At 34.5% G+C, this 23,852-nt stretch overlaps 1 long non-coding RNA gene across 1 annotated transcript in view; it reads right to left on the bottom strand.

The window, feature by feature from the left end:
* Positions 1 to 503: 503 nt before the first annotated feature.
* LOC116738427 overlaps positions 504 to 23,852 on the bottom strand; it is a 362,032-nt gene continuing 338,683 nt past the window's right edge. Inside the window, exon 4 of the long non-coding RNA XR_004344354.1 lies at positions 504 to 539. This is a non-coding gene — a long non-coding RNA (uncharacterized LOC116738427). The remainder of the gene's footprint in view (positions 540 to 23,852) is intronic.

Below are 23,852 nucleotides of genomic sequence, written 5' to 3' on the forward strand. Positions count from 1 at the left end.
CCTAACAAAAACAGAAAACTGTCCTTTGATTTCTGCTGTCCAGTATGCTGATTCAACTAAAACAAAGTCATATTTAGTCAGTTATGAGACTGGAAAAATGACAATCAGTCTGTGTGTACATCATGACCATCTGCATATATATATATATATATATATATATATATATGGCCTTTGGTGGTATGAACATTTGGGTGTTTTCTCAGAGTCATCCCTGGGCAAACATATGGTACACATTTAATGGAAAACGTTTGGACAATAATGCCCCTCCTATACTCCTGGTGAACATGTACAGGATACTTTCTGATTTCCAGTCTTGGCTTAGTTCAGAAGTAAAAAGGGAGAGGTTAAATCCCTGGAAAAAAATATAGCTGACCTCAGGGCATGCTTGACTTTCAGTCTATGTAAGTGTTTATGTTTTTGCAGATTTCATAGGCAACATAAATCCTTTTGAATATCAGAAAGAAAAACATTCTACACAGATTTGAGAAGAGAAAAACCAACTTACCAGTGTTGTTCAGTTAATTGACAGGCACCATCATCTGAAACAACAAAAATATATTTTGATATTGCAATATAAAAACTACCGAAGACTTTTAAATCATCTTCAAACACATATTGTGCATTTATCTACAGAAGCAAAATTAAATAAGCTATAAAGATACATAATCTGATCTCAATTATTTAATTATTTCATATGAAAGTGTTTCATCCTCACCACTTTAGATCCAAATTAGATAGCTGGTTGTCTTTGAAATTTTTTTGTATATGCTTGCTGGCAAATGTATGGTTTGCAACCATATTTTATTCTGATGTTCAAGTTTAAAAGTACAGAGAATCCTGTATAATACAGTCCTTGTCCTGGCATGAACATAATCATGAAATCTTATCCTAATACACAGCTCTGATGATGCCATATAAATCACCTTGCTGGGACAAAAAAATTCACTCTGTTGTTTGTACAAGAAAAGCTGAAATATTTAGCAGTGTTCAGCAGCTTCAGTCAGCTGCTCCTGTTCTACCATTCTAAGACTCTGCCCCTAATTCTCTCGTGAGTCCTAATTCTACCTCTCAAGTTTATCTCCTACTATTTCCCCTGTGCCCTGTACTCAGGTTATGTCTTAAACACATGCTTTTTTTTTTTTAAACAATATTTTGGTTCACCACTTTCTCTCCACCTCCATATTCTTTCTACCCATTTTTTCAGGGCCACCTCAGCTAACATCTCAATGAAGCTTGTCTTGACACCCAGTGAAGGAATTACTCTTCTTTTTCTATATATTTCCAACATATTTTGTACCTCTACTATAGTACTCAACAGATTGTCTGTTGTATTATAGATGGTTGTTTATGCCTTGATCCTGTTCATTTTTGCCTACCCAGAAGACTCCCTGTTATGTCTTTGACATGGGAGATATCCAGAAGATGATTCATAAGATAAATGGAACAATTTATTTAATATAGAGGTAACATGTTGTGTACATTTTTTTCATGTTCATCTGTTATCCTTTAAAAGTATTATTGCATTGCACCTGTTTCTGGTAATAACACTTGCATTAAAAAGAAATAGTAATCTCCATTACAAATGAAACCTTTAGTCTCATGAAAAAATAAAATTAAAGAATGAAATTAAAGAAAATTTCTTCTATTAATAAATGGCTTTTTAAGCAAGTTCTTTAAGATATTTTTTGTATTGTTTAAAAAACCTTTGGGGCGCCTGGGTGGCGCAGTCGGTTAAGCGTCCGACTTCAGCCAGGTCACGATCTCACGGTCCGTGAGTTCGAGCCCCGCGTCAGGCTCTGGACTGATGGCTCAGAGCCTGGAGCCTGTTTCCGATTCTGTGTCTCCCTCTCTCTCTGTCCCTCCCCCGTTCATGCTCTGTCTCTCTCTGTCCCAAAAATAAATAAACGTTGAAAAAAAATAAAATAAAAAAACCTTTTTTTTTTTTTTTTTTGCAGGCTTGAATTTTGTGGAAAGGTGGTAATACTTTCTGGCCCTCTATTAGCACAGCATATGTTTGAAATTAGTGTTTTGAGGAACAGTGACAGAATTGCCTGGAGCCATTAAATGATCACCCCATCAACAAGACTGAAATTAGTAGCATCATCTTAGAAAAGGGAATCTATATTTTTATAGAGAATAAAATGATAACATTGCCTTGTTTGTAATTTTGTACACTTGACCAGGTTAACTATGTGAGAGCAGAATCTGCTTATATAAAGTATGCAAGTGCATTACACACTTACACAATGTCTTATCCTTCATTCTCCTTCCGGGCCCACAATTACTTCAGGTTTCAAAAAGTTAAACAATTCTGTTCAATTATTCATATCAATTTTTCCCCAGATGATTATGAATTAGCTATCTCTTCATCCATATTATTAAGTGCTTTTGGTTTTCATGTAATATGTTAAATATCAAGAAAAAGAATTCTTGAACAACAAAATTTTAAATAATTGACTTAAAGATTTATATGAATATTTAAAACAATAGCAATGTTTCTTAATTTACATGTTCATCTATCAAATTCACTATGCTTGTTGATCCAAATTTCCTTCTTTCTCCCTTTTCCCCTTTCTCTCTTTTTTTTTCTTTTCATTTCTAAATATATTTTCCATTATCTTTTTTCTTCTGCATTTTGATCAGGTCCTAAGAATGTACCATATAAAACAGATATGGTTCTGTTCCACATAAAACAGATAACTTACTAAGTAGATAACCAATTGATTGAGAGACATGAAAAAATTCTTATCAAAAATTTTGGAACTTTTGTTTTGATTCCAGAGATATTGGCATGATTATGGGAAAGGAGTCATCCTAAATAAAATGATTTATGGATAACACATGCACCTACAAAATTCTTTTTCTTAAAAGAAGTTTTTAGAGGTCCTTTCATATGCAAATTTATTCAAATAGCACTTACAATTAGTCATCTACCTCTCTATATTTGACCATTTAATTCTCATAAAGAGCATCTATTTTCTATTAAAGAACCCGGGTGTTTGAATGTAGGAACAGAATACTAAGTGGGATATCATTCCAATATTGTGATTGTATGATTTGTGGGAAAAATAAGAATAAATTAAATATGTATTATTGCCTTCTCTGTATATCTCTACCAAGCAGGTGGTAGGAATAAGCCAGCTATTTCTGCATTTACTTGTAGAACCAATTATAGAAATAATTATGAAAACAAATGCAAATAGGTACACACTCTGGGCATAGAAAATTATTTTAGCCATGAAATCTTGAATTCCAATAATATCACTGAAATACATACATGCATATATAATACATACGTATATGTATCTATTTTTCTGACAAGCAAACACACATACATGCAGATATATAGATATATGCATAAGTGGTCAGAGTGATTCTCTTCTTTTCTAATTTTATCGGATTTCTTTCTTTTGGCATTTCCTTTTCTTCATACAAAAACTCCAGTCCTCATTTCTCATATTAGTTGTGAGCAAGTCCATGACTTGAGCTGAAATGGCAGATCAGTGATAACAGGGAAAGAAACTGAGAATGAAAGGGAATTGGGATGACTAAGCCTCATGACCTATATTCCATAAACAGCTCCTCAGCCAAAGTCCAGAATAGTCTGTGTGTGTGTGTAAAGAGAAAGGATACATATTTGGTCTTACTTTTTTACTCTTGAAATACAAATGACTCTTGCTTCACTCATAATTAGTTGCAAGTTCTTTATTTTACAGAACCAAAATAAAAATAGAAATTAAAGTAGCTCTATTTCCGTCAAATATATGCATCAAATATTATAAACCAAAAACAAAGAATCTTATCAAAATTTATAGAAAACTAGATAAAGTATAACAAATATTACTTGAAATACAAAACTCAGAGAAATACATTAAGGAAATCTTCAGAGGCCGAACTGAAGAAGAAAATGTGGAAATGATTGATAAGGAGTCACTGATCTTTTGGTTCTCTGAGACATTTTTGAATCTCTGTCAAGAGTCTTGGGATTTCAAGGACAAGAGATTGAAAAGTCTCTCATGAAAATCTTTTACACAGGTATGGTGGTTGAATTGATACTACTAACAAGAACAGAGAAACTCCACAGAGAGGATTTAACCAAAAAAAAAAGTATTTCTGGATTGGTACCTTGTGGATTCAGTCTCCAAAATTCTTTGGAAGGGCACACGCCCAACAAAGGATTTAGGAATTATGAATATAAAGCCAAGCTAAGCAGGAGTTCAAATCCATAATTATCAAATAATGAGTAAATCTTGAATGAAATTCAACTGAAAGATCAAAGAGCAAGATTAGAGACACCAAAACATTCTGATAATGAGATTACTAAACATAGATTAGAAAATACTTAAAATAATTAAAAATGAAAGATGGGGAGAAAATATATGAAATAAACAAGATGTTAGCAAAAGAACAAGAGCATTTTCCATGAGTGGCAATTATAATTTTACAAATAATAATATAATCATTAAAATTAATAAACAGATATATTAAATATAGCTAAGATATAATTAACATGAAGAGCTGAATAAATTGTCCATAACATTACCAGAGAAACAATGAGGAAGTAAAAGTGATAAGAAAGAGCATATGAGACACAAAAAAATGGGTGAGATGGTCCAACATGTGTCTAATAAGAGCCAGAAAGACAACAAGCATAAGGAACCTTAAAAAGTAATATATGAAAAATGTTCAAGAGTTGTGATATTAATATATATAACTTTTGAAAAGTATCTGTATGTCTGTATAAATCTATTTATATAAATCTACCTATTTACCTATTTCTTCAGGAAGTTAAATGAATCTCAAGATAAATCCAATAAATCTCCCTCACAAACAAACATAAATTAAAAAATAGCTAGAAGACAAAATAGGTATTTAAAGAGGAGCAGATTAGGTTTACAGCAAACTTTTCAACAAGAATAGTAGAAGATGTAGAATAGAAGAATCATATCTCAACTGTGCTAAGTGAAAATAACTATTACAGCAGGTTTTACCTGTCTATACACTAATTTACTAATGAAGGTTAAAAGAGATGTTTTCAGACAAAAAATCATTAGTTTCTATTACATCCTTTACTGAGGGAAATCTAAAAGATACAATTTAGGTAGCAGTAAACTGAATTCAGAAAGAAAGGGATGTAAAGAAAGAATGGTAAGTAAAGAAACTGATTCATATAGGTAAATCTAAAAAATATCACTAACTATATAAGACAATAGGATAATATAGTAATATCAATAATGTATAAAATATGATAATATAATATTAATAATCAATTTGGAGATAAAGTGACTGAAAACACTGCACATCTAGAATATGCAAAAGGTTGGTAGACGGGTTATAGAGTATTCTAAAGCTCTTATATTATTTGGGAGAAGGGTAAGAATATTCATTAGCTTTATACTTAAATGAGGTATCAGCATTAAAACTTAAAGGTAACCACACACACACACACACACACACACACAAAGGTATAACATCCAGTTGAGTAGGAGGGGGAAAAAGATAAAGAAATGACTACAAAAAAGAGAGAGATATCATGCATAGAAATAGCTAACTAAAAGGGTGCCTGGGTGGCTCAGTTCGTTAAGTGCTCAGGTCATGATCTCACAGTTTGTGGGATCCAGCCCTGTGCCAGGCTCTGTGCTGACAACTCAGAGCCTGGATCCTGCTTCAGATTCTGTGTCTCCCTCTCTCTCTGCCTTTCCCCCACTAGTGCTCTGTCTCTGTCTTTCAAAAATGAATTAAAATTTTAAAATAAATTAAAAAAAGAAATAGCTAAGTAAATTAAAAGTACACAACAAAATAAATACAAATACATCAGTAATCACAATAAATGTGTTGGATCACAACCTCAGGAGTTCTCCAGGTGAAATCTGAAACTGGTCCCTTACATGGAGGGCAGGGAGAGACTCAATAAGAAAAAAAGCAGACCACCCAGAGTGGTAGGTGGCAGGTTTTTAACCAAGCAAGGAAAGTTACATATGAGGCTTGTCTTGGGTGGCTTCAAAAGGAGCAGATCTCTGCACTTGACCAACAGATCTTAAAGGTATGTACAGAGGCCTCAACAGGGTTCAGCCACATGTATAGATAGTCCAGATGGTCTCAACAACATATTACTCTGTCAAGGTTTTGTCCTTGAAGAGACTCTAGCTACGGGAACAGTGGGCAGAAAGTACATTCCAAGGACTAGAGAAGGGTAATGAGCCCCAACTGCTTGGATCCAGCTCATGGGTCAACTGATGGTCATGGTCTCTCAACAACTTCCTCCAACAAAATGTTAGTGAACTCAACTGCTAGTTAAAGATGGAGATTCTGATACTCTCCTTCCTCTTCTTCCGAGGATTGTATCACCCTTCCTATTGAAGTTTTTTAGTCATCACTCCTCATGCTCAGCAGCATCTACTTGCTTCTTAATTAGTTCCACTGAAAAACAGGACAGTCTCAACTGTTCTCCCCTCTCATATATTTTCAAAACCAACAAAGCTATTTTTATAGTTTTCTAAGGGCTTTTATTTATAGAAGTAGATGGGAAAGAAGTAAAGGGGAAGATATTAAAAATATAAATAGCAAAAGTCCTTATTTTCAACTAGGGTGACCAACTTGTCTTGGTTTTAAAACTGAAGTCCCAAGCCTAAGGAATCTATCCCACCCCCATGAAACTCTCAGAGAAGAAAGGATTAACCAACTGGTTCTCCTAGTGTTCAACTGGCATCTGCTATGTGTTGTCTCCAGAACATACAGGACTATTGATTTTGATCTTTTTGTTTCCTCTTTGTATCCATTTTTTCCTCTTAGACTTTGAGATCCCTGCCTGGTCACTCTACATACCTTCAAGCACTTCCATTAAAAAGACTATCATGGTGCTCTTTGTTCTCTTATTTAAATATTTACACAATAAAAATACTTTAGCCATGTGATAAGTTTAATGAATCAACAATTATGCAACATCAAGCAAATAACAAAATAGTGAGTTAAAATGAGTAAAGAACAACTTAAGCTTTATTTTTTCTTTACTCTAGATAAAATAATTATTTTTAACATTTATTAAACAAGTGTTTTTAGCATCTACTATGTGTTGTGTGCTGTTCTCACTGGGGATACAGTGGTAGCCATGTGGACATGTTTCCGACTTACATTCTTGACGCATGGAGGGGTGAGGGGGAGAAAGAAAATAAGCAACTAAACAAATAAAACAATAAAATAATTTCACACAATTAGTGAAATGGACAAAATTAAATAAGTAATGAGGCTCAGAGGAAGAATATTTTGGATGGTAAGGCCTAATAACACAGAACAAGACAGTCATGCAAGATAAGATGATAAAATGTTTATGTAAAAGGATAGTGAACACATATGGTGTTGTATGAATTTATATTCAAGAAACAGAAAGAGGGCCAATGTACCTGGAATCTAGTGAAAAGGAAAGAGCGGCAAAAGATACATTATAGTGATAGGTGAGGCCATATCACAGATTGGATGGTGGCCATTGCTAAGAAGTAGGATTGTATTCTAAGAGCAATAGGGAGTCACTGGAGGGTTTTAAGAAGTAATGACATTGCCTGATTTTGTATGAAACATGCCTATGCCTACTCAAAAATGGAAAGTAGAGGCAGAGGTAAAAACTGAGAGATGAGTTCTGAAACTTCCCAGGAAAGGACTTGTAGTGTTTTAGACTATAGTATATTTGGTGAGCTAGAAAATTCGATAGATCTAAGTTGACCTAGAATGTATTTCAAAGGTAAAGTCAACAAAATTTACTGATGGATTGCATGTGGGTCGTGAGTAAAAGAAAGAGAGAAAGGATAGTTACTGGTTGGAAATTTAGTAATTGAGTGGATGTTGATGGTATTTACTGAGAAAGACAAGACTGGTAGAGAATATAGGTTTAATTATATGTGTGTTATCAGCTGTGATGATTCTATTTTAGCCATGTTATGCTGAAGTATTTCTTAGTTATGTGAGTACAAATATTAAGTATGAAGTTGGGTGTAGTAATCAGTAGTCAGAGGAAAAATTAGGTCTGGAGATATGTATTGGGAATCATTATCATAGAAGTGGTATCTAAAGGCATGGATATTGGAGTGTGAGTCAGTAGCAAAGAGTGTAAGGCTAATACCAGAGTCTAAGGAATCCCAATATTAAGAGTGAGAACTGAAGGCAAATTACAATCAAGTTCTGTGCAGCTTAGCTAGAGAGGGAAATTGAATTCCATCTTTACCGAGTATGTACTTAGTACATTCTGTGCTAGGTGCTTCAATAAACAAAGTTGACTTATGCTTCATGTGGCTTATGGTTTAGATTCAATGAAATTATATTTCCTTCTCCAGCATTTCTGAATTCACAATAACATTCCAGTGGCACTTTGATGATCTGTCAATTTCAACCTGTTCTCTATTATTCCAGTACCAAACACTTCTTATAACTACCACTCTCCTTCATTTCCTCCTAATTCCTTTCAAAATCTAAAACCCACAGATTAATTCAATAGGAAAATAAATGACATCATGATATTGTTTTTCCTTGAATCACACATTTCAGTGAAAGGAGATACAATAAATTCACAATGAAATTGCAGCTTAATGTTGTTCTATTTACTTTATTTGATCCTAATTTTTGCAAGTTATAACTTAGCAACATGGAAAATCACAATGGTTTATTCAGGAAGAATGAACATGGTGATGGACTCTCAGATTGCTTGAGTGTTACCAACCACTATGGAAACTGTAGGCAAAGCAACAAAATGTGCATCTAACACCAGTAGAATAAATAAAGACAGAAATAAATCATTAGAATCTTTTTCTTAAAGGAAATATGTAGATGGACACAAACTGAAACAAATTTCACAAGCAGCTTCTTGTTCTAGGGCATGCCTTATAATATTAGTCTGAGTAAATCTGCTTCGGTTTCAATTAATACAATTGTAAATTCAGGATCTGTGTCATAGTAAAGTTATACTTTGGGTTTATGCAGTGTTAAACTATTCTTTGTTATGACAAAATAAAGCTGTAGAAAATCATAATCTCTAGAAGACTTGAACATGTTTGGTGCAAAATTGAATTTTTATCCTGTAATTCTGGGGAGACCATTGCTTAACAAAATGCATTCTTTCTCCCATATTTATCATTGTTTCCACCTATCTTTTTTTCCAATGCTAAAATCATTTTTACGTAGTCTTTGGAAATTGTACTGATGTTTGCCCTTTGGCTTTTCCTTTTCTTGAGATAATTTTTAATTTGCTAACACATGGCAAACACTACAGCTTTGCATATTTTCTGCACATTTAATCTGTTTGTCCTAAAAAAAAATGTAGTGAATTTGCTATTTAATTTTGCTATGCTTTTCATTGTACATTAAAAATGTTTTCTTTGGATAACTTATGTTTGGAATATGAAGTGCTAATAATGTAAAATCTACCTTTGCATTCTATTTAGAGAAGAAAAATATATTGGGAAGATTGAATAGCTAAAATAGGATTTCAAGGAGAATCTGCACATACCTAAGAAGATAGGTGTTTTTGAAATATATTAAAATTATTCTCTGAAAATTGCCATTACAAAGAAAGGATCAATCACTGCTATTGTTTTGATTTGGAGGTAGGAACAACCAAATTCAGCCTTCTTATTGTCTCTTACTCTTTAGCAGAAGTCTTAGAACATTAAACTTGAAGTAGAGATTGAGCTCTACTAATAAATAAACTAATGAATAAATAAATTCAATAAATAAACTAATGAATAGAGAAGATTCAATAAATAAATAAATCAACTAATTAATAGAGAAGATTGGAGAACAAAATAGAGGAGATTTGAGAGCAAAGTTATGTAGCTGAAAAATGTGAAACTTAAGTAGTATTAAGGAAGTTATGATTCTATATAACAAGGAAATCTATAATGTATAAATTAACAGTTTTCAAATATATACATCCCTAGTGTCTTACATCCCTGACTTCGTCCCTGGGTCTGTTTCTTCAGTTTCCCCATATTAGAGCTACGGGGCCTGGCTGGTTGGTGGTAATTAAGGAAATATTACTAACATGTAAATATTCCAATTGGAATCTCTGTCTACTTCTCTTATCTGTTCCCCTAATATGTGGCCCACAGTAATATGTACTTCCCTCTTACTGAAAACTTTTTCCTCTTTACCTCTTCTTTCCCTGATTTCTACTCAACGGCAAATGTTTCAGTATGTAGGGCAATGTTTCCCATAAAGTTCAGTGCAGTTTCTTGGCACATCCTCTGTTCTACTGTGAAAAAATTCAACTTTTCTACAAAGTTCTACCTTTTCACTAAAATAAAGATTTCCATTTGCAAAATTCACTCATTTTTCCAGTGGAGGTTTCCCTCCACACACACACACACACACACACACACACACACACACAAACACTTTCTCCACAATTCAAAAATGGTGTGAGAAGAGGAAGAATATGATATACTCTTGAGTTTTCAATACCACTTTCAAAAATAAGGAGTTTAAAGCAAGTCTGTGAGAGAATGAAGCCAGTAGCAAAATTGGAAAGGGAATATTGTGGTATAAGAGGATTATGATAAACATAGGTACTTAAGGAAGACGTTCTTGCAGACAGGAAAATTATTCAGGTACAAGATTCTGGGGGGGGGGTTGGGTAGGAGGGGACAGGGTTGAGGAACAGTGTGACCTTTAAAAGATATGTAATATGGGTGCCTGAGTGGCTCAGTTGATCAAGCATCTGACTTCAGCTCAGGTCATGATCTTACAAGGTGGGTCAAGCCCCACCTTGGGCTCTGCAGTAACAGCATGCAACCTGCTTCGAATTCTCTGTTGCCTTCTCTCTGCCCTTCCCCTTGCTTGTTCAATCTCTCTCTCTCAAAAATAAATAAACATTAAAAATAAAATAAATAATATGTTATATAAACTCCTTTCTCTCCACTTTCAAATGGCTCCATTACCATTCACTCATTCTTGCAAAGGAAGTCTTAGGCCAATTTGATGATTGCAAATTTTCAATTAATGTACCTTGATTTTGAAATTTTTTAATGATTGAATAGATCTTCTCCCAATAACTCTTTTCTTTATACCAAAGCAAAGGTATTTTTCTGCTTCTTTTCCACTGTAATGCTAAAAACGTGATCTCTGGAGCTAGAAGTATTAGATTTGAATTAAGACTTTGCCACTTACTGCACAAACGTGAGAAAATTAGCAAATTACCTAACTTCTCTGACCTCAGTCCTCTCATCCGTAAATGGTAATAATGGTACTTATTTCAGAAAATACTGTGTTTGCATGGATTAGATAAATTTAGCATAGATATGGCTTGTGAGCACTGTAATAAACTATTCACCATGCCATTCTTTAGCCACTCCTTCTTGTCCTTCTCTTCCTTCTTCCAGTTATCATGGCTAACATTTTCTAATATCTTTTGTTCCTTCTTTGCACATTTTTATTCTTCCCCAAACAAGAAATAAGAATTGTCCATGATCTTGGATCATGTGACAGCTTTTTCTTGAACATTTTAATCCATTAGCATAGTTTCAAATATTTACAAAGATGAGATTTCCTATTACGCATAGCTCTTACCAAAACTTCTTTCTTAATCTTTAACTTTCTGGGAGACTTCTCCATGCAGACATCCCACTGCCACCTCAAAGTCAATTAGTCATAAGTCCACGTTCTTAGTCTATATGAAGGCTTTCTCTTGGTTTTCCCTCCTCCTGTCACCGACTAACTCAAAATTGCAAAGTAAACCTTCTTTTTCTCTTTTGGTACCCACATACAGGAAACAAAAGTTTCATGCTCTTGTTTAATTTTTACTATTTCTTCTTTTCAATCTCACCCCCATCATGTTAGTTCATGTCCTCATTACTTGACTTTGAACACCACAGACTGGTGTGTTTGTTTCTGAAATTTGCATAAATGAGTCATAGATTGTGTCTGATTTGGTGTCTGATCTTTTTTGTTCTAAGTTTGTGAGTATCAACCATGATGATATATATACATTTATTTTCACTGATGTGTAGGATTCCAATATGTGAATAGACATGTCTTATTCACCCATTCTACTGTTGATGATATTTAGGCTGCTTCTACTTTAGGATGACTATGAATAGTGCTTCCATAAACACATTTGTACATGTTTTGTGATGATACACTCACAGTTCTTTTGTGTGTGTATGTAGATATGTACACACACACATACACAAATAAGGGATAAATATCAAATACACAGAAAAGACATATTAATTGAAATACGAGTGGTTGTCTCTGGGTGGCAAGATATAAGAAAAATTTTGTCTTATTCTAAGTTTTCTACAACAAAAACAAAATTTGAAAATTGGCATAACATAGTCATTTGGAATATGATTTCAGGGGTCAAAAAGCCTGATAAAATTCTAGTACCACTATTTATTCCCTCTTATTTTATTCACATTTAATTAATATAATTAATTTATTCATAATGTTTTATTTTAAGTTATTTAAACTTGCTGAGACTCAAATTCTTCATTTGTTCATCTTTAATTTTGGGGAATCATATTTCCTTCATAAATCTGTTGCAAGGAATAAATTGCCTATCACATGTAAACTCAGTTCAATACCTGGTAAAAACTATTCGTTATGTTTTTGTTGGAATTGTATTATTATATTTATGATAAAAGAATACTGTTTCACCTCCTATAATTTATGTCCTGCAAAATTTGAGTTAGAATATAGAATAATTTTACACTGCAGTAATTTAAAATTAAAAAAATATTGGAACAATCAGAAGAATGTTTAATTATTCGCACAGCACAGAGTAGCAAACTATCTGTAGGTTAAGTTACTTACAGGTGGAGCTATAAATCTTTGAACCAAAACCACTAGAGTAACAATGGCAACAGAAAGAAGAAAAATGCAGAGAATTTACTGTATAAGTGTACTGATTGAATCATTACTGATGCTTCTTTGGTTTCTGTTTTTTTATTATTTAACATTCATAAGAATATGATTATATGTGCAAATTGGGTATCCCTTTCTTAAAATTTTGGATCAGGTGGGGACTACACTCCACTGAACCAGCAAAATCTGAAACAAATAAACTACCATTTACAAGGAAGCATTTAAGAAAATTGCATGTATGACAAGCAATTTTTTTCAACCCATACGGCTTATTTATGATTCTACAATGTGTGTGCTGCATTTTCAAATGTGCTAGTGTTGAGATTCATACCTGTACTGTTTGTTTGTTCAGAGTCCTAGGACATTATAATAAAACGAAAACTTAACATCACTCTCAAGTGGGGGGTTCATTTTAATTAAGAATAGAAAACAAGTGAATAATTTCCCTCCAGTTCTACTTAATTCTTAGTAAATGCTATAATAAAATGTAAATAAAAATTATTATATTAATACAGATTATATTAAACAAAGAACAGAGATTTGGAGTTTTAGATGGAGCCTAGTCTGAAAAGCAACACCATTGTTTACTAATATTTAACTCTGGGTTAGTTTTCCCATCTGTAGAAAAGGCTGAATGTGATAATTAAATATGAATGTGAATTTCCCTCACACTGCCTGACACAAAATGGGTCTTCAGTGATATTGTACTGTCACTCTAGTATTAAAATTGTTTCCTTCAAAGTAATAGAAATTTTCCAATTTTGTTATTTTGTCAGACTCAGCAGGTTTTTTTTTTTTTGATATCACTCAATATATCTCAAAATTTTAGGGTCTTTGAGATAAATATTTGTTAAGAAAGTAGGAAACTATGATTTGTTTGACCCAAACTTAGACATAGATTCTACAAATTTTCTGAAATGCATCTTCACTCCATTACAATATTCCTACCTAACAAGGATAGATGTGCATTATTCTCATATCAGTCTTTCTGATTTTAATACAAAGATGAACATACATATACTGAACTTATCTAAGGATAGTATGCCCACAGTATTTTTATAAAGTTAAGATTATTCCACCTACAATAGTATTTTATGCATTGGTCCACTCCTACCACAGCTATAGCCATCTATAATAATACCCAATATGGCTTTTAATTTAGATTTCATCACTGAACTTCCCACACTGGGCCTTAGGTACTTTTTATAATGCATCTGAATGTTTTAGTATACTTTGAGCTTTTCCAAAGGTGAAACTACTAGCAATATGGTCCACTAAGCTGATATGGAAATCCTTTTCCAATTCGAATATTGGAATTGAATTAAGTGTTGAATTAAGTGTTACTTTTCTAGAAGCCAGAAAAATCATATTAAACGAATTCAAGACCAATAACATATCTCATGAGTTAGAAGCAAATTCTAAACAGATCTGAAAGGAGGCTGCCACAACCAGCTGCATATAGTATATAAAACTTCCATGAAAAAGAGCTCTCACTTAAGATGAGATCGCCATGTAAAAATTATGGACCACAAGAGTAAAGGAACCCACCATTAGGAAGAATCAGCAGAGGCTAGAAGTAGAAAAATTGGCATTCCAAGTAATAATAAAAAAGCCCCTAAATGATTATTATTTAAAATCCTAACAGAATAGTAGAGAAGCAGTTGATTTTTTAGTTTACTGGATGATGACTACAAAGATCTTATTCTATTATATGAACTAATATTTCAAGTAACAACAACAACAACAAGAACAAACTCCCCACAAACCCTAAGTTTTCAAATATTTTATGTTTGGTATACATGATATAGTTGAAAGAGGAAAATCTTTTGCCTAATACTTGTTCCAAATCAAAGATTTTATGTAAAAATATGTGGAATAATTGAAATATAATGTTTTGGCCTAACTATTATTCTTCACTACCTGCAAGAGGAAAATATGAATATTAAAAAAAAAACTCATTAAAAATCTGTTGTCAAACACATTTGTGAAGTAATATAGCACAATAAAATATTCAGGAAGTATCACGAAGCAGCCTTATACAAATTCAGCACTTGCTAGATTTCTTTAAAGACAGCATCCATTGTTTAGATAAATGAAGTGGACTTCTAGATCAGAGGTTACTGGCACAAATCAATATGCTTAAATATGCATTCTATCCATATGGTATTTCAGTAACGGGTGCTTGAAATTCAGTACACAGCTTTGCAATAAATCCCAGGAAGAAGTTATATTAAAAGAAAGTTAGTTCTGTGATTTGAACTCAGAAATCAATGGAAATGTACACAAAAAATAAGATATTTTTAGACATATATGTGAAAAGAATGGCTTCTGTCATTGCCATTCATAATTCATATTTTTGTTTCCTATGTCCAATTTAAGTTGGATTTTTTCCATGTCTCCCTTTCCCTGCACAGACAGCCTTTAAGTACACAAGCATTCCATGCTGGGAAGAAATCCATACATGTGATACTTATTAAAAATAAAAAACAAAAAATCCAGATTAGCAAAAATCTAAAATAAGAAAGTCTTGGGGCGCCTCAGTGGCTCAGTCGGTTAAGCCTCAGACTTCAGCTCAGGTCATGATCTCACGGTCCGTGAGTTCAAGCCCGCGTCAGGCTCTGGGCTGACAGCTCAGAGCCTGGAGCCTGTTTCCGATTCTGTGTCTCCCTCTCTCTCTGCCCCTCCCCTACTCATGCTCTGTCTCTCTCTGTGTCTCAAAAATAAATAAACATAAAAAAATAAAAAAAAAAAAGAAAGTCTTCAACTTGTTAGAGTATAAAGGAGGAAAACTATTCCTTTCTTCCCTTATAGATTCGTTGCCTGGCCTGATAATTAAATTGACACAAGGCAGATTAATGGGGAAAAGCAAATTTAATTTTGTATGTATGGAGCTCCAATGATATGAACCCCCAAGAAGTGACCAAAGCAGGCAGGTTTTAGGTCTTTTATACGAAGAAATAATCCGGGAATAATTGACAAAATAAAGAAGTTTGGGTTTGACATGAGCAAATTAATGAAGAAATACCAAGGTTTGCTCATACAGTCTTCTTGCTCCTGAATTCCCTATCTCGGGCTATACAGATGTCGTCCACTGTCCAGGTGCAGGCAGGGCACTCTTCACATGGGGAACTTATTACCTGCCTTTGAGGAAGCAGAAAAAGGTCAGAATGACCTTCTTGCACTGATCGTTTCTTAGTAACTTTAATGCAAAACAATCTATCAGAGTGGTATGTTTTGGAATGGCCTTCCCTAAACCCCATCAAGAGGTATTTGGGAATGGCTGGAAGTGCGGGGTACTTTACTTCCAGGAAAAAAAGATACACAGTATGAATGGAAGCTTATGTGATGAGATCAAATAGATATAGAATCGCATCCACACACATGCACATGCATAAATACTCATTCATACAAAATCTCTACGACTGGATTTCAGACAAGAAACAGCTAATTCTAGGGATGTGTTGCTGGAAATAGTTTCCTGATATAAATGGGGCTTTAGTAGAATCCTGAAGGATGGATAGAATTTTGAGAGATGGCAAGAAAATTGGGAGGCACTTTATGCATGGAGAATACTGTGGGTACAGGAATAATCTGAGGGAATAAAATGCATCTTTAAACTCATCTAGTTTGCACAACAAATAGTAGATATAAATAGGAAAATATGTTCCCCCTTCTGTTTTCCTTCCTTCCCTTCTTCCTTTCCTTCCTTCTGCAAAAAATTAATTACTAAGCCCCATCAGGTACTAGGGTCTAAGAATACAGCTATTAAAAAGTCCTTGTTTTTGCTCTCAAAGAATTCATGGTCTAACAGTACAAACAAAAATGTATACCATTTATTAGAGTAACATGTGACAAACTCAGCTTGTGCTGTGGCATGGGGACAAATTTGTCAGACTATAGGTGCAGGGTACACACTAGGGAAGGTAAGATTAAATTATGATGACACTAGGTATGTAAGGACCCGGATGATCCAGTAGAAGAGCTTAGAGGTGATAAGGTGGAAGGAAAGTAGAGTGTCTTAGGGATTATTAATTGGGAAAAGTTGCCCATAAGAGAACTAGGATTATGGTTAATTTAGGCTCCATCTTAGTATGTGTGTATGTACACACACACACACACACACACACACACACACTAGGCTTGAATATCTACCATTGTTTTACTATTATCTCTTAAAACTATTATCACCACACATGTAGACCCTCAAATGCCTGCTTGCATACACGTGCATGTGCATACACATGAGATTCAGCAGACTTCTGTAACCACAGTCATGCTACAAGCAGAAGCTGCTGTCATGAACTGACTGAATAATGTTCAGTGACCTAAATTGGGGCTTAGAATAAATGTAGGTGTGTGCGTGTTTTAATCAAATAAAAAGTAGGACAAATACATGTGTTTACTTTTTTTTTTCACCAAAGTGGAGAAGCCTCTTTGTGTGTGTGTGCGCATGTATGTGTGAGTGTGTGTGCATGGCTACAAAAATAAAAATACCATTAACCTGAAAAAGAAATGAACCATAAAGTGGTTTTCTATCAAAATAGACATGAAGTGGATTAAAAATTAAACTCCAGACTGGGACGTATTTTTGTGTTCCTTTTCAATTCCCAATAATGCATTAGGATACATAGAAAAATCCCTGAGGATATGTGCCATTGCCTGTCCTTATCATGGTAATCAAGGCGGGGGTGAGAACAAAGACTTTTGTCTCAGAATTGTGCCTCCTAAGATTAACACTCAAATATAAAATAATTCCCAAGCTAGCAAACATATGTCATTTCCTGGAGAATTATGAGCAAATTCTGTATAGAAATAATTCCCATGAATATCATCATCAATATCTAGAGCTATGTAAACAAAAGCTGCCAAATTACACTTTTTCTCTAAAGTATAGTAGGATATCATACAATGCCACTCACCATATGGGTGTCATTGAGATCATTAAACCTGAAATGGAAATGGCCTTTTGCTGGCATTTCTAAAAGGAGAGCTAAATCATCATACGGTGCCACGTTGAAAGGGGGTATTTGCCTTCTGATGCCTGAGGAAAGGATTTAGGCCACTTCCATTACCATCAGAGTGGTGGATGGTAAGACTGCCTGCATGTTAGACTGACAATGTTTCTTTTAATATTTTAAGTGAAATAAAGAATTCACAACACACAGAATTACAACACCATGTAGAAAAAAAGATCCTTAAGGAATTAACTGTGAGTTTTTGAAAAGGTTGTGTAGGCAAGGAAATAAAATACTAAATTTGCAATGAGCTGATGAGACCACAGGGAAAAGGAATCTCTTGAAGCATAGCTGTCATTTTACAGGTGAAGAAACTGAGACCAAAAGAAGGTATGTGAACTATGACAGGACCACATAGTGAGTCCAGTCTTCTTTCTGCTATACCTGACTGTCCAACAAGCAACAAGTACAGAGAAGGGATATTATACAGCCAAATTTCAGATATAACAATTTTTTCCCCCAAGTCATGCAGATACTACCTTTTTCTTTTTTTATTTGCTAGGACACCTAGAATCAATTTCTGGTTTAAATAGAAATTTGACCCACTTTTGTGTCTTAATATGTATACATTATTTCATATTATAACAAATTCATTTTTTTTCTAAATTTGATATTTGTGGCTTTGCAGCAAGGGGCAATGTCATATCATACCACCCAGCACATCAAACAACCTGGCCTTTTGTAGCCATTGCTTTGTTTGCTATGTCTGTGGTTTCCTATCACTTTATTTTTATTGCCGAGACCCCAGCCTCTGTGACCACTTTCCTAGCATCCAACCCTTACGGGTCTGAGCACAGAGTCTCCTCTCCCTGATGCAATCATTACTATATACATCTCATCCCTCTTTTAGTCACCTCCCTTCTGCATTTTCCACATCATGGGCCTCTCTTGTCAGGGCCTTTATCATCCCTCATGGCAGGAAGACAGTTTAGCGCCCCTCATTTCACCAAATCTAACATTCTCTCCCAAATTTATCTTCATTCACAACCATCATCAACCTCTTAAATATATTTTTTTCTTATATTTACTGCTCCCAGAGAACCTCATAGACTTCTGTTATTATGTGCTATCCCCCAACCAGTACCTGTCTTTTGCCACAAATGTCACCTTTTTGACAATAAAATAATCTAATAAATGTATAGGTTTTGATGGACAACAGTATTAGCAGTCTCTGGGTCTGCTTCTACACTCCCCTAAAGCCTTCTGAACACAGTGCCTTCAAACAAAGGAATGGACCTTATTAAATGTCCTTCAGAAGGATAATATCTTTCAGAAAAGGAAAGAACTATTGAGGGGTACAGTTTTGGCAGCTGGGTTTAGCAATACACCTCAAATCATAACAGAAGGCATCAGACACTCCATCTTGACATAGGAGTGATAATTCTGTGGAGCCATTTGTGATGAGAAAGTTCATTTTGAGCAAGCAAGTGATGAAATATCTTGAAGCATTTAATTTTAACTCACATTTCCCTATTTAGAAAAACAAATTATTTACAAAAAAAATAAAATGAAACAAAACCTTATTATAATGGACTAGGCTGTCAGAATTTTAGTTATGACAAGGCTATTCATAACTTTCTGGAAAAACAAACAAACAAACAAAGAAAAATTAGAAATTATCCCAGATATAAACTCTTTATTCAGATAAAAGCCAGAATGGCCATATTATATACTTGCTTTCTAACTGACATTTGGTTACAGTCTTGGCTCTGTTTGTTTTGTTTGTTTGTTTGTTTGTTTTTTTCACTTTGTGACCTTGGTCAGTGTTTTCAATTTCTTTAAACCTATATTTCTTTATTTGCAAAATGGGGGACTGCGAGAAAGGGCATCTGCCTTTAGATTATTATGAGGATTAAATTAGATAACATTTCTAAAGTAGTTAAGCACCCTGGCACATTATAGCCAGTTAATAAATGGAGATTTTATTCCATTTTAGGTATGAGTTTGTCCTTTAAAAGTAATAATGTAATCACATATAACAATCTGATTTTGGACTTCAGGAGATAAATCCACATTTATGAAACTGAAAAGGAGAATTTCCAGGGAAAGAATAGAATTTTCCCTTAAAACACTTTTTTCCCCTTCTTTAGAAATGGGTATTGCATAGCTGTATTGAGCATTCACCTCCTATTATTTAAAACAATGTTTGATTGGATTTAAACTATCATTGGACATCTTCTCAAAGGACAATCCAAACTCTTCAATTATCTTTTTCACATACATCTCAAAAGGTATTTTGAGTAACTGAAAGGCCATAATTCTTTTTCCCTGAAGTTTTGAATTCCATCTGATGAAGTTATTACGCTTTGTGGAGTAGAACCATGTCACAGAAACAATAGCTTGCATTAACCTCTTATTGCCTTCAGTCAGGTTCTTTCTTTTCCTTCATAAAAGTTAATTTAATGCTTTTGAAAGAAGCAAGATTGGCAGGAATAGAGAATTAAGGTCTACGTCACAAAATAGGTACTGACAAGAATAAGTCACAATATTCTTGAAATTGTTGGCTATTACAGAATCTCAAATGCATTTAGGAAGGACTGCCTTAAAGGAGTGGTAGTAATTGAGTCTTCCTGGTCCATTCAGCTCATGGACACATCCTAGGGATGATAATTAGAGCTATTCAACATGGTGAGTGTTGGTTTTCAATTAAAAAAAAAATTACTCTCATCTTCTCTGGGATACACTGTGTAGCCAAGATTGGAATCACTTGTGTGACATTACGTGGAAGAAAGGGTTTTTTCAGGACAATTACAGTCAAAAGTTTCAAAATGTAGAACTCCAGTCTAAAATCATTTTTTGTATTAAAAAATTACTAGGTAGCTACTATCTGCCATTTTTCCCTTTAGGCATTGGAGATAAGACAGGTATAATTCCTACTTTCATAGAGTTTAATGGAAAGGGGGAGAGATGTGAAACAAACATACAGAAATTTGAAAGATAACTTCAGACCCACAACTGGCCTTATGGCCATATGACCTGTGCAGTTTAAGGCTCCATTTAAGTTGGTTTAAGGCTCAGCTACTGGCTTCCTGAAATTCTTAGTAATATCTATGTTTTTTTAAACAAGAGCCTGCATTTTAATTTCCATCACTGGACTGTTAATTATGTAGCCGGTCTTGCTCAGATAGTAGTAACTAATATAAAGGAAATAAAATCATGAGACAGAGAAAGAGGGGTCATGAGTCACAAAACTACTTTAGAAAGAAGTAAAAAAAGACCTTTCTGATGAGGTAATTTATGAGCCATGAATTACAGTATTTTGTAATTAGTGGACTTCATACACTGACAGGAGACTAAATTTATTTACTCAAATTCAACAAATACTGATTTAACACCACTGCTGTGCAATAAGCCACCAGATTACTCTTTAAGCAAAAATAGGACACAGTTCCTGTCCCCAGTAAACGTGAAGTAAAAATAAATAAATAAATAAAGTACACAGGTAATTCTCCATATGCTTTTTTTTTTTTTAACGTTTTTATTTATTTTTGATACAGAGAGAGACAGAGCATGAACGGGGGAGGGGCAGAGAGAGAGGGAGACACAGAATCGGAAACAGGCTCCAGGCTCTGAGCCATCAGCCCAGAGCCCGACGCGGGGCTCGAACTCACACGCGAGATCGTGACCTGGCTGAAGTCGGACGCTTAACCGACTGCGCCACCCAGGCGCCCCCTCCATACGCTTTTTAAGAGAGACATTTAGAGACACGAGGATTCCAGAAGTGGAAGATATTACAGAAGCTTTGGAACAGTAAGAGTAGCCCTGGAAAGCAAGAGAGGTAGAGTATCTCTCCGCCACAGTTTAGTAGGGTGGGATGAGTAGGATGACTTCTTTTCCAGGCAGAGGAAACAGCCTTACTGAAGTCTCAGAAGACAAGCATATTGCCTATGAGGGCAACAGTGAATAAGTGTAGCTACCATATAGGATGGAAGTAGGAAAGCATTAAAACCAAAACCAAAACAAACAAAAAAACTTATTTGAGTGCATTCTTATCTCCTTTTTTTTTTTTCACTTTTACCTAATAAACTGCTAAATCTTACTGATTCTGTCTGCTAAATATCTCAGGTGCACTATTTCTAGTAACTTGTTTCTCTGTCTCCAATTAAGCCTTTTTTTCCAGATCAGTTCTCCTCTCTGCAATCAGAGGACTCCTTTTAAAATGAAAATCTGATCATACCACTATCGGAATTGAAATATTTCAATACAGTGAATAAGGCTTGATTCTGAAATCAGGCCTCACAGGAGTTGAATCTTAGCTGCCCTACTTACTCTGTGCTATCCTGTTGTTGTTGTTGTTTTGTTTTGTTTTGTTTTGTTTTTTTGTAAGTTCTATGTCCAATGTGGGGCTTGAACTCATGGCCCTGAGTTCAAAAGTCATATGTTCTACCAACTGAGCCAGCCAGATGCCCTCAAACTGTGTCATGTTAATGAAGTTCATAGACTGTCTGGTCTTCAGTTTCCTCATGGGTGGTTATGCTAATTCAATAAAATAAAGTACACTGTCTGATTAACACAGAGAGCACTCAGTAAATGTAACTGGTGTCAGGATAAAGTCAAATTCCTTCCTGTGGGATTAAGACCCATAAGTGAGCCTTTCTCTAGCTTTCTCTCTAGTGTCATCCCCTGGCTTATTCTTTATCTCCAAAATATTCAGCTGCATGACATGTTCTCCCTTGTTTCCAGGACAGTAACATGCTATGCTTTCTCTGAATAATTTTCTTTCATTACCTATTTGTCTTATTCCTTCATCTATTGATGTTACTCTCATTTGCTAAGCATGAAAACTCAGACCCCGATTGCTCCTAAGACTTCTTCAAAGTCACACTGAGTAGAACCCAGCCTTAAACCCATTTGTGTTGGTTCAAATCCTGTGCTCATTTCCCTATACTCACTGCCTCACAAATGTCAGGTATTCTCTGGGGAAAGATTTTTTTCCTCGCTGCAATTATTCTCAAAATACACACTTTGTCTTCTGCCTTTACCGTTTACTGTCCTCTTCCTTTGATTGAAAATTGATATTGGTTTCTACTAACTGCTTATTTATGTCAACTAAAATCAGAAAGCAGAAAAAGAAATGTATGAACAAAAGTCTGACATACCCCACTCCTTCCAAGAATAATTTTAAGTCTTTGAGTTAATGGGCTATTACCCCATTCTTTGGAGGAAACTTGAAGCATTGATTTTCAAGTATCAGCCATAAACTTGGTACTACAGAAGTGGCACTGTCATTTTTAGAATATTTAGGGAAAGCTACCACAGAGAGAAATGTAAATGGAATGCTAGTTTACTTGGTGAAATCAGTTTTAATCTTAAAGTCTGGCTAATGTAAATTCAGATTGTTATAGATTCACCCCATAAACATCAATAATTTTCCATTATGTTAAAATCAATTTCAGTTTCACATTCAAACAACAGATTCAAGTAAAAACCTTAGAGGTTTGTATTCTCCTAAAAATGTTATTATTTTGGGTCACTGCAAAAATAGCTGCATGTTCCTGTAAGGAAAGTACAATTTAGCTTTGATGTTCCATTCCCAGAAAAAAAAAAAGCAAGTTCATACCTCCTAGAAAAATCCAACCATGCTTTCTAATTATCCATAACAAGCGATTTACACGTAGAGACAAGAAAGGAAAGGAGAGGAGAGGAGAGGAGAGAAGGAAAAAAGGAAGGAAGGAAGGAAGGGAGAACAAGAAAGAAAGAAAGAAAGAAAGAAAGAAAGAAAGAAAGAAAAAGAAAGACAGTTAGAGACAAGAAAGTAAAGAAAGGGGAGGAGAGGAGAGGAAAGAAAGAAAGAAAGAAAGAAAGAAAGAAAGAAAGAAAGAGAAAGAAGAAAGAAAGAAAGAAAGAAAGAAAGAAAGAAAGAAAGAAAAACAATTAGAAACAAGAAAGTAAAGAAAGAAAAAGGGAGGAGAGGAGAGGAAAGAAAGAAAAGAAAGAAAGAAAGAAAGAGAAAGAAAAAGAAAGAAAAGAAAGAATAGACAGAACACTAGA

The sequence above is a fragment of the Lynx canadensis genome, chromosome D4, assembly GCF_007474595.2.
Source record: "Lynx canadensis isolate LIC74 chromosome D4, mLynCan4.pri.v2, whole genome shotgun sequence".
In the NCBI taxonomy this organism is placed as follows: domain Eukaryota; kingdom Metazoa; phylum Chordata; class Mammalia; order Carnivora; family Felidae; genus Lynx; species Lynx canadensis.